Genomic DNA, 11,439 nt, shown 5'->3' on the forward strand with positions numbered 1-11,439 from the left:
CAATTAAATGGGGGAAAATATGTCTTTTCAATAAATGGTATTGGAACAACTCGATAGTAATATGCAACAAAATAACTCAGACCCTTACCTCAAGCATACACAAAAATCAACTCAAAATGTATCACAGACCTCAATGTAACAGCTAAAGCTATAAAACTTCTAGAAATAAACATAGGAGAAAATCTTTGTGACTCTGGTTTAGTCAAAGAAGTCTCAGATAAGTCACCAGGACCATAAAGCATAAAAATAAAATAAAAAGCTGGATTTCATTACAATTTTAAAAACTTCTGTGCTTCAAAAGATTTAATTAAGAAAACAAAAAGCCAAGGTACAGGCTGGGAAAAAGTATCTGTAATTCACACATCTGATAAAGGACTCAAATATAGAACATATAGAGAACTATTACAACTCAATAATGAAAAGACAACCCAACATCAAAATGGGTAAAATATTGGAATAAACATTTAGAAAAAGTAATAAGCACATGGAAAGATGCTTAACATTATTACTTATTAGGAAACTGCATATTAAAACCACAATAAGATACCGTTACACGGCAGTGGAATGGCTGTCATCAAGACAAAACCAAGTTTTTATAAGGATGTAGAGAAACTAGACTCCTCATTCAACGCTGGTGAGAATATAACATAACAACCCAGCAATTTCACCCCTAGGAATCTACCCAAGTACAGTGAAGATATACATCACAGAAAGACCACAAATGTTCATGGTAGCATTATTGATATCACACCCCCAAACAGAAATAATAGAAATATCCATCAACTGGTTAGTAGACAAAAACAAAATGTGGTATACCCATACAGTGAAACATCACTCAGAAATAAAAAACCACAAACTACTGATACAACATGGATGAGCTTCTCAAAACCATTTTGCTAAATGTAAGAAGCCAGGCATGAAAGACTATATACTGTATGATTCTATTTATGTGAAATGCCCAGAAAAGGCACATCTAAAAAGATAAGAAGCAAATCAGTGGTTGCATGAGGGATTGATGGAAATACGTTCCATGGAACTTTCTAGGATGATGGAAAACTTCCAAAACTGGATTGTTAGATGGTTGTACAACTCTATAAATTTCCAAAAAATAAATGAATTTTAAATGTGTGAATTTTGTGAAATGTAAATTATACCTCAATAACACTGTTAAAATTCAAAAAAGAAAATAGTTATCTGCCAGAGCCAAATCCTGGGAAGTGAAAATCAACTGTTATCTCTTCTAAAGAGAATGCCTGTCCCCCTGGGACTACAGAACAGTATGGGACTAACAGGAGATTAAAAGAGGCCAGGGAGATCCAACAGAGAAGCTATTCTCATCATGAAAAATACATTATGCCCATGGCAATATCTCAAACTGTTTTACTTTGAAGTGATATTATCTTAATTCTCCAAAAAAAGTAACACAATAGCATACCAGTATGATTACAATTAGTTTAAAAAAATAAATCTACATAACACCTTCCTTCTATAGAACCTCATGTTCTTCACATATAGTCTGGTGATTTCTCAGGAGTTAAATTTACAGGATAAAATGTTTCATAAAATATGCCATCTGTGATAGGATACAAAGCAGTTGATAACATCAGGAAAAGTCTCTAAGGAAAATAATATTAGGGAAAGTCTCTAAGGTTCAAAACGAAAACCTGAAGGAACCTCAAGCATTTAGAGGCAAACAGGGGAGGTTTATCATGGAACAGGCAATGAACCTGGGAATGAGTGATCTTAAAGGGTAGAAGAGGGTTAGGGGAGTGAGTCTGTTACAATGATTATAACAAATGCCACTGGAGATGTTTTTAAGAATAAGAGTAGAAGCCAAACTGGCAACCTTCTCCAAATAATACTCCAAGAAGTGAAGGGAATATGTCCCCTTTAAACCAGACAGGATACTGTGTACCCTCCACCCCCAATTCACTCATTTCACACTGAACTCACACAATCTTTCATACAAACTTAAAAAAAAAAGGCCAATGTAAACTGAGAACAAAAAAGAAAGATGTTGATGGGAAAACTACCAAAATGCAACAGGAGTAAATAAAGGAAGAGTAAACTCCTAGGCCAGGTGGGAGCTGAGGGGGAGGGAGCTGGTCGGGCAGCGGAGAGCAGGCCCTGGGGTGGAAAGAAGCTATCAAAGTTTGACTTCATCTCCTTCACGTTTCACAGAAGATGAACTCTGAAATCTCAAGTACTGAGATGGCTATAGAAGAAATATTCGAGACGAGGGGGAGAGATGTAGTTTGAAACCTGGCACCTTCATCAGCTCAGCTGTGTGGCTCCAAGTACAACACTTCATCTCTGATGCAGGGGCTTCATCTGTACCATAGGGCTAACTGTTCCATCACATCAGCAAGAGGGCATGATAAGGGCAGTGTCAGATGCCAACAGCTGATGATGCCAGCACTGCAAGTACTGCTACCGGCATACGCTACATGCAATGCTGACCATACGCCAAGCCCCACACTCAGCACTCTTTATAAACATATGAGTATGCACATACGTGCACACACTCATTTCATCCACACCCCAATTCCTTTCCTTAGTAACCTCCTACTCATCCTTTCAATCAGCTCAAGTGTTACTTTTTACAAAAGAGCCTTTCCTGACCCCTCAGCCTAGGTCAGGGTCTCATAAGGCAACGTTCCTTCCATCTGAGCACTATCCAAACTTATAATCACACTTTCCTTAGTTTTCATATTCATTTCATTACTTAACATATCTTCACCAGTATACTCTAAGTACATTGAGAACTCCTTTATTTTTTTTTATAATTGTTAGCCAACATACAGAACATCATTAGTTTCAGATGTAGTGTTCAAAAAATCATCAGTGGCATGTAACACCCAGTGCTCATCACCACATGTGCCCTCCTTAGTACTCATCAGTCGGTTACTCCATCCCCCCACCCCCTCCCTTCTGTAACTCTCAGTTTGTTTCCTGGAGTCCAGAGTCTCTCATGGTTTGTCTCCCTCTCTGATTTTTTCCCATTTAGTTTTCCCTCCCTTCCCTGTGGTCCTCCACACTACTCCTTATGTCCCACATGAGTGAAACCAGATGATAATTGTTTTTCTCTGCTTGACTTATTTCACTTACAGTAATCCCCTCCAGTTCCATCTATGTCCATGCAAATGGTAGGTATTCATCCTTTCTGATGGCTGGGTAATATTCCATTGTATATATGAACCATATCTTTATCCATTCATCTGTTGAAGGACTTCTAGGCTCCTCCCACAGTTTGGCTATTGCGGACATTGCTGCTATGAACATTAGGGTGCATGTGCCCCTTCTTTTCATTACATCTGTATCTTTGGGGTAAATACCTAGTAGTGCAATTGCTGGGTTGTAGGGTAGCTCTATTTTTAACATCTTGAGGAAACTCCATAATGTTTTCCAGAGTAGCTGTACCAGCTTACATTCCCACCAACTGTGTAAGAGGGTTCCCCTTTCTCCACCTCCTCACCAACATTTGTTGTTTCCTGCCTGGTTAATTTTTGTCATTCTAACTGGTGTAAGGTGCTAACTCATTGTGGTTTTGATTTGTATTTCCCTGATGGCTAGTGATGTTGAACATTGTTTCATGTTGTCTGTTGGCCATTTGCATGTCTTCTTTGGAGAAATGTCTGTTCATGTCTTCTGCCCATTTCTTGACTGGATTATTTGTTTTTGGGGTGTTGAGTTTGATAAGTCCTTTATAGATCTTGGATACCAGCCCTTTATCTGTAATGTCATTTGCAAATATCTTCTTCCATTCTGTGGGTTGCCTCTTTGTTTTGTTGACTGTTTCCTTTGCTGTACAAAAGCTTTTTATCTTGACAAATTCCCAAAAGTTCATTTTTGCTATTGTTAACCTTGCCTTTAGAGATGTGTCTTGAAAGAAGTTGCTGTGGCTGAGGTCAAAGAGGTTACTGCCTATGATCTCCTCTAGGATTTTGATGGATTCCTGCCTCACGTTGAGGTCTTTTATCCATTTTGAGTTTACCTTTCTATATAGTGTAAGAGAATGGTCCAGTTTCATTCTTCTGCATGTGGCTGTCCAATTTTCCCTTCTGTTTTATTGAAGAGACTGTCTTTTTTCCATTGGACATTCTTTCCTGCTTTGTCAAAGATTAGTTGACCATAGAGTTGAGGGTCCATTTCTGGGCTCTCTATTCTGTTCCATTGATCTATGTGTCTGTTTTTGTGCCAATACCATGCTATTTTGATGATCACAGCTTTGTAATCTAGCTTGAAGTCAGGCATTGTGATGCCCCCAGCTTTGGTTTTCTTTTTCAACATTCCCCTGGTGATTCAGGGTCTTTTCTGGTTCCATACAAATTTTAGGATTGTTTGTTCCAGCTCTGTGAAAAAAGTTGATGGTATTTTGATAAGAATTTCACTGAGAGTGTAGATTGCTCTGTGCAGCATAGACATTTTCACAATGTTTACTCTTCCAATCCATGAGCATGGAATGTTTTTCCATCTCTTTGTGTCTTCCTCAATTTTTTTCACAAGTGTTCTGTAGTTTCTAGAGTATAGATCTTTTACCTCTTTGGTTAGGTTTATTCCGAGGTATCTTATGGTTTTTGGTGCTATTGTAAATGGAATTGATTCCTTAATTTCTATTTCTTCAGTTACATTTTTAGTGTATAGAAATGCAATTGATTTCTGTGCATTGATTTTGTGTCCTGCCACATTGCTGAATTGCTGTATGAGTTCTAGTAATTTGGGGGTGGAGTCTTTTGGTTTTTCCACATAAAGTATCATGTCATCTGTGAAAAGAGAGAGTTTGACTTCTTCTTTGCCAATCTGAATGCCTTTTATTTCTTTTTATAGTATGATTGCTGAAGCGAGGACTTCTAGTACTATGTTGAACAATAATGGTGACTGGGCATCCCTGACATGTTCCTGACCTTAAGGGAAAAGCTCTCAGTTTTTCCCCATTGAGAGTGATATTTGCTGTGGGTTTTTCATAGATGGCTTTTATGATATTGAGGTATGTTCCCTCTATCCCTATACTTTGAAGAATTTTAATCAGGAAAGGATGCTGTATTTTGTCAAATGCTTTTTCTGCATCAATTAAGAGGATCATATGGTTCTTGTCTTTTCTTTTATTAATGTGCTCTATCACGTTGATTGATTTCCAAATGTTGAACCACCCTTACATCCCAAGAATAAATCCCACCTGGTCATGGTGAATAATCCTTTTAATGTACTGTTGGATCCTATTGGCTAAGATCTTGTTGAGTATTTTGGCATCCATGTTCATCAGGGATATTGGTCTGTTATTCTCCTTTTTGATGGGGTCTTTGTTTGGTTCTGGGATCAAGATAATGTTGGCCTCATAGAACGAGTTTGGAAGTTTTCCTTCCATTTCTATTTTTTGGAACAGCTTCAGTAGAATAGATATTATTTCTTCTTTAAATGTTTGGTAGAATTTCCCTGGGAAGCCATCTGGCCCTGGACTCTTGTTTTTTGGGAGGTTTTTGATTACTGCTTCAATTTCCTTACCGGTTATTGGTCTGTTCAGGTTGTCTATTTCTTCCTATTTCAGTCTTGGTAGTTTACAAGTTTCCAAGAATGTGTCCATTTCTTCCAGGTTGCTTAATGTGTTGGCATATAGTTGTTAGTAATAATTTTTAATAATTGTTTCTATTTCCTTGGTGTTAGTCATAATCTCTCCCCTTTCGTTTATGATTTGATTTATTTGGGTCCTTTCCCTTTTCTTTTGGATAAGTCTGGAGAGAGGTTTATCGATCTTAATTCTTTCAAAGAACCAGCTTCTAGTTTTGTTGATCTATTCTGTTTTTCTGGTTTTTATTTCATCGATTTCTGCTCTAAACTTTATTATTTATCTTCTCTTGCTTGGGTTAGGCTTTATTTGCTGTTCTTTCTCCTTTAGGTGTAAGGTTAGGTTGTACATTTGTGATTTTTCTAAGTTTTTGAGAGAGGCTTGGATGACTATGTATTTCCCTCTTAGGACCACCTTTGCAGTATCCCTTAGGTTTTGGTCCAATGTATTTTCATTATCATTAGTTTCAATGAATTGTTTAAGTTCTTCTTTAATTTCCTGATTGACCCAATCATTCTTTAGCAGGATGCTCTTTAACTTCCAAGTGTTTGAGTTCCTTCCAAATTTCTTCTTGTGGTTGAGTTCCAGTTTCAAAGCACTGTGGTCTGAAAACATGCAGGGAATAATCTCAATCTTTTGGTATCAGTTGAGACCTGATTTGTGACCCAGTATGTGGTCTATTCTGGAGAACGGTCCATGGGTACTCAAGAAAAATAAGTATTTTGTTGTTTTAGGGTGGAATGTTCTGTATATATCTACGAATTCCATCTGGTCCAATGTGTGCTTCAGAGCTCTTGTTTCTTTGTTGATCTTCTCCTTAGATGATCTGTTCATTGTTGTGAGTGGAGTGTTGAGGTCTCCTACTATTAATGTATTATTATTGATATATTTCTTTATTTTGGTTATTAATTGGTTTATATAATTGGCTGCTCCCATGTTGGGGGCATAGATATTTTCAACTGTTAGATCTTCTTGATAGACCCTTTAAGTATGATATAGTGTCCCTCTACATCTCTTACTACAGTCTTTGGTTTAAAATCTAATTTGTCTGCCATGAGGATTGCTACCCCGGCTTTCTTTTGAGGTCCATTAGCATGGTAAATGGTTCTCCATCCCCTCACTTTCAATCTGGAGGTGTCTTTAGGTTCAAAATTAGTCTCTTTTAGACAGCATATGGAGGGTCCTACTTTTTTATACAATCTGAAACCCTGTGTCCTCTCATGGGAGCATTCAGCCCATTTACATTCAGGGTAACTACTGAAAGTTATGAATTTAGTGGCATTGTATTGCCTGTAAAGCCCCTGTTTCTACAGATTTTCTCTGTTTCTTTCTGGTCTATGTGATTTTGGGGGCCTCTCTTCACTTACTAAATCCCCCTTAGTATTTCTTGCAGGGCTGGTTTGGTGGTCACACATTCTTTCAGTTTCTGCCTGTCCTGAAAGCTCTTTATCTCTCCATCCATTCTGAATGACAGCCTTACTAGAGAGAGTATTCTTGGCTGCATGTTCTTTTCATTTAGTACCCTGAATATGTCTTGCCAGCCCTTTCTGGCTTGCCAGGTTTCTGTGGACAGGTCTATTCTGATGTTCCTCCATCTACATGTAAGCAACCTCCTCTCCTGGCTATTCTCAGGATAGTTTCTTTGGCTGTAAAATTTGCAAGCTTCACTATTATATGTTGGGGTGTTGATCTATTTTATTGATTTTGGGAGGGGTCCTCTCTGCTTCTTGGACTCAAATGCTTGTTTCCTTCCCCAGATTAGGGAAGTTCTCAGCTATGAATTGCTGAAATATACCTTCTAGTCCTCTCTCTCTCTCTCTCCACCGCCTTGGGGATCCCAATAATTCTGACACTGGAACGTTTCATGGCATCATTAATCTCTCCAATCCTTTTCTCATGTGCTACTAACAGCCTATCTCTGTTTTCCTCAACTCCCTTCCTTTCCATCAGCTTATCTTCTAGAACACTAATTCTCTCTTCTGCCTCATTTACCCTGGCTGTTAGAGTATTCAGTTTAGACTGCATCTCATTCATAGCATTTTTTAATTTGGCTGGATTAGATCTCATTTCTGCTCTTAGAGATTCTATATTGTCACTAAATGCTTTTTTTCAAGCCCAGCTTTATGATTGCTATCCTGAATTCTATCTCTGACATCTTCTCATGTCCGTATCTATTAGTTCTGTGGCAGATGACATTTTCTCTGTTCCTTTTCTTTGTTGAGAGTTCCTCCTCCTAGTCATTCTGTCAAGGGATGGTTGAGTGAATGCGCAGAGTCCAAAATATCAACCAATACCCAAGCAAGATGCACCCTAGCAAAATCTGGAGTGGTCAGAAGCCACCAAAACCAAACAAAGCCAAAATGAAACACAAGAATAAAATTTAAAAATTTTTTAAAAATTTTTAAAGGGGGAGAGGGACAAGGGTGCTGTAATCTCTCTCAGTGTGGACAAAGCAGGGTGTTTCAGTTGTTCCTGGGTGTATTTTGGTCTGTGTGCTAGAAGACAGTACATCCCAAAATTATAAGGAAAGTAAAACATGTATTTATATAAAGATAAAATTGAATAGAGTGAAAAAAAGGACTAAATTAAAGCATATATCTATAAAAAATATGTGTGAAAAAATAGAAGTTGAAAAGCGACTACGAGATATAAGTTGATATAATAAACATCTAGTTGAAATGAGGAGAAGGTAAAAAGAAAAAAAAACAGAAAAAGTGTAAGAAAAAGAAAAAAAGGAGAATTTTCATCTGAAAAATAAACAAGTCGTGAGGCCACACCTGGAACTCAATATACAATTTTCCCCTGGCATTGGGATTTTACAGGCTTATGGGATCCATAGGATTGTCGTCCGCCTGTTCTTCCAGCCTGTCTTCTGGGGGAGGGGCCTGCCGTGCTGTTTCTCAGGTAACCCTGCCTGTGCAGAGTTGCCCTGCCCCCTGTCAGGGGGATGGGCTCTGTGGAAACGGGTCCTCTATGTGGCTTTTGTTCCCTGGGGGCTTTCCACACCTCTTCAGAGGATCAGAGCAAAAATGGCCGCAGCCAAACCTCTGGCCCAGAGCAGAAAATTCGCAGTCTGGCCTCTTCAACAAACCCTCCAGGACAAACAGTCTCCACTTCTGTATGCACCACCGAAAACCACAGTCTCCCACAGTGCGTGCCCACAGCAGCTCTCTCAGAGATCGTCCCAGGGGTCCCGGAGTGCCACCGCCCTTAATGATTCTAAAACCGCGAGCAGCTGCCAGCTCACGCACATCCCCAAAGCTCCTGGATCATGTCTGGGTGCCGCTCTAAAGTCCATTCTGGCCACTACCAGAAGCTCTGGTGAGGTTTTCCTGGTCACAGGCCAAAGTTCCAGATTTTTTCAGGCTGCTCAAGAGAAAGGCAATGGCGTATATGGTGATTGGAGCTCAGAGTCCCTTCCTGGGCTCACTGACCATAACCTGCTTCCTGGCTCCACAACTCAGGCACTCTACCAGTTCAGGAACCCCCTTTTGCTCTGTGGTTCCTCCTATCCAGAGTCCACAATGCCCTACCTAGAATTCTGCCTTTTCATTTCCCGAGCCCCCTTCAGAGAGGGATGTCTCTCACTAGAGCAGATTTCTAAGAGTTCCAATTTTGCGCTCTGGTGTTATATCACTTTCCAGGAGCCAGCTTATGGAGGCTCCCTCCCCCTTCTGTTTATCTTCCAATATCTCCCTGCAGATTCATGACTCTGCACATCCTACCTTGCAAAAAGCAGTAGCTTTTTTGCTTGTAGAGATCCAAATATATATTCACACATCTCAGGCTGATTTCATGGGTTGAGTTCAAAATGACTTGATAGATATCCAGCTAAATTCAAGGGACCAGTTGAAACAGGGTCCCCTACTCCTCCCTCTACCACCTTGCTTCCTCCAAGAACTCTATTATTTTAAGAATTTAATAAAGAACTCAATAAATACATCTTACTGAATTGATCTAATGCAATTCCTTCAGTTTCCACATAAAAGACTATATACAGTATAGTATCTAGACCTAGACGAGACTGTCTAGTCTTGCCAAAGGTCTTAAGGTTAGGACCTGTGTCTTCTGACTTTCAATACAGAATGTTTTGTACTATGTCAAACTCCTCCACAGATCATATCTCAGAAAATAAATGACAATGTTATCACTTCTATTAAGATTAGAGTGAAGGGTTACTTCCTTACCAATAAAACTGGTACTGAGCAATAGAAGCTCAATTTACTTACAAATATATCTCTTCTACTCTCAGTCTCTTTTAGATTTGCTTTAGAAATAAAGCAAAATCAGAGAAATCTCAATTAATAGATGGAAATATATGTGTAGTTTCCAGAATACCAGTGATCCACCCTCTGGGAATTCAGAGGTCTACCCCCACCTTCCTTCTAGTGAGATCTCATCAGCCAGCCCTCTTGGGACAATCTCTTTTAGATAGAAACATCTAACATAAAAAGGCTGTTACGTTCTTTAGCTACCAGGATTCTCTATGGAACAGAATTTTAAAAGAAAGTCATCCAAAACCCATCTATTAGGATAGCAGATACCAAAGCAAATTGTACAATACACTATCCTAAAGGACTCACGTAAAGAAAATGGCTGAAAACCGGCTACCTAACTTTCAGAACTACACGGCCAATAAAGAGGTCAAGAGTGAACATCTGCAGAGAGTCTTTGAGGAGCCTCCTTGAGGAGGCTTCCTTCCTTCACCTCACAGAGCTTGGTGAGCTACAAGTCCCAGCCCTTTCCCACCCAACAACAAGGCCTATATTCCTGGAATATGTCAGGGCCAAGGACATCTGAGAGTTCCCAATGGATCAGATGTGAAAACAAAAAGAGCTGGTGCAGGGCCACCTTCGATTGTCCTAAGAGGGCTGGCTGATGAGATCTCACTAGAAGGAAGGTGGGGGTAGACCTCTGAATTCCCAGAGGGTGGATCACTGGTATTCTGGAAACTACACATATATTTCCATCTATTAATTGAGATTTTTCTGATTTTGCTTTATTTCTAAACTCAGAGTGAACAGAAGAGTTGTGTAACCTGCTTACGTTTTCACGTCGAAAAAGGAGAACTGGATCTTGAATAAATGTAAAGAAATCTGGAAGATAAAGCTGCTTTGGGATTGTGTCTCAGAATTCCTATTTAACATACTGACTAAACTGAGTACAACTGAAAATTTCTTAGAAAGAGTAAGAAGGAGAGAAATGGGTATTTTTCACATTTTAAATGATTGATTTTTTCTATCTTATTAAAGAATCAACTAAAAACCCCCATTTCCTTTTAGAGTGTATTTCCATGTTTGAAATTCTAGGCAGGAATTTAAACTTTAATGCTAAATATTAGATTAAAAATTCATTTAAAATACCTTACAATTTGCAATATTTACATGAGAAATGCATAATTTAAGAGCTGGTTTGGCAACATTTTTCAAGCTTGAATCTTTTCTTAGTACTTTCACCCAAGAAAAAAAATTAAGTCAACTCATGAATTCTGAATGATTCTAAGCAATTAAATAAGAAAGACATAAAGCACATGGCCCTGTTTCCTCTGAGGAGCCGAAATCATAAATAACAGTTGTCTATACTCTTTCTTTAGGCCCCTGTTTCCCAAGCTTTAAAGCCAAAAGAAATTCACACTTTTCTCAGACCAAGAATTACCCGTTAGAGGAAAAGAAACTGGCAGCAAAGAATCCTCAAAAGTCCTAAGAGGGATCATCCACACTACATTGTAGCCAAGAGAACAAAGGACATTTTACAGTGACCTGCAGACTCAGGGAACATGAAACATCCCTTGCAAATCCATCAGAGCCAGAACAGCTGAAGTTCAGGAGGAGGACTGGCACAAGCAGTCCAACTGGGATTTCAAAACACTGATATCT

The sequence above is a fragment of the Eumetopias jubatus genome, unplaced genomic scaffold (genome assembly GCF_037043125.1).
Source record: "Eumetopias jubatus isolate StellerSeaLion01/CBP00866 unplaced genomic scaffold, mEumJub1_p1.0 scaffold_1, whole genome shotgun sequence".
Classification (NCBI taxonomy): Eukaryota; Metazoa; Chordata; class Mammalia; order Carnivora; family Otariidae; genus Eumetopias; species Eumetopias jubatus.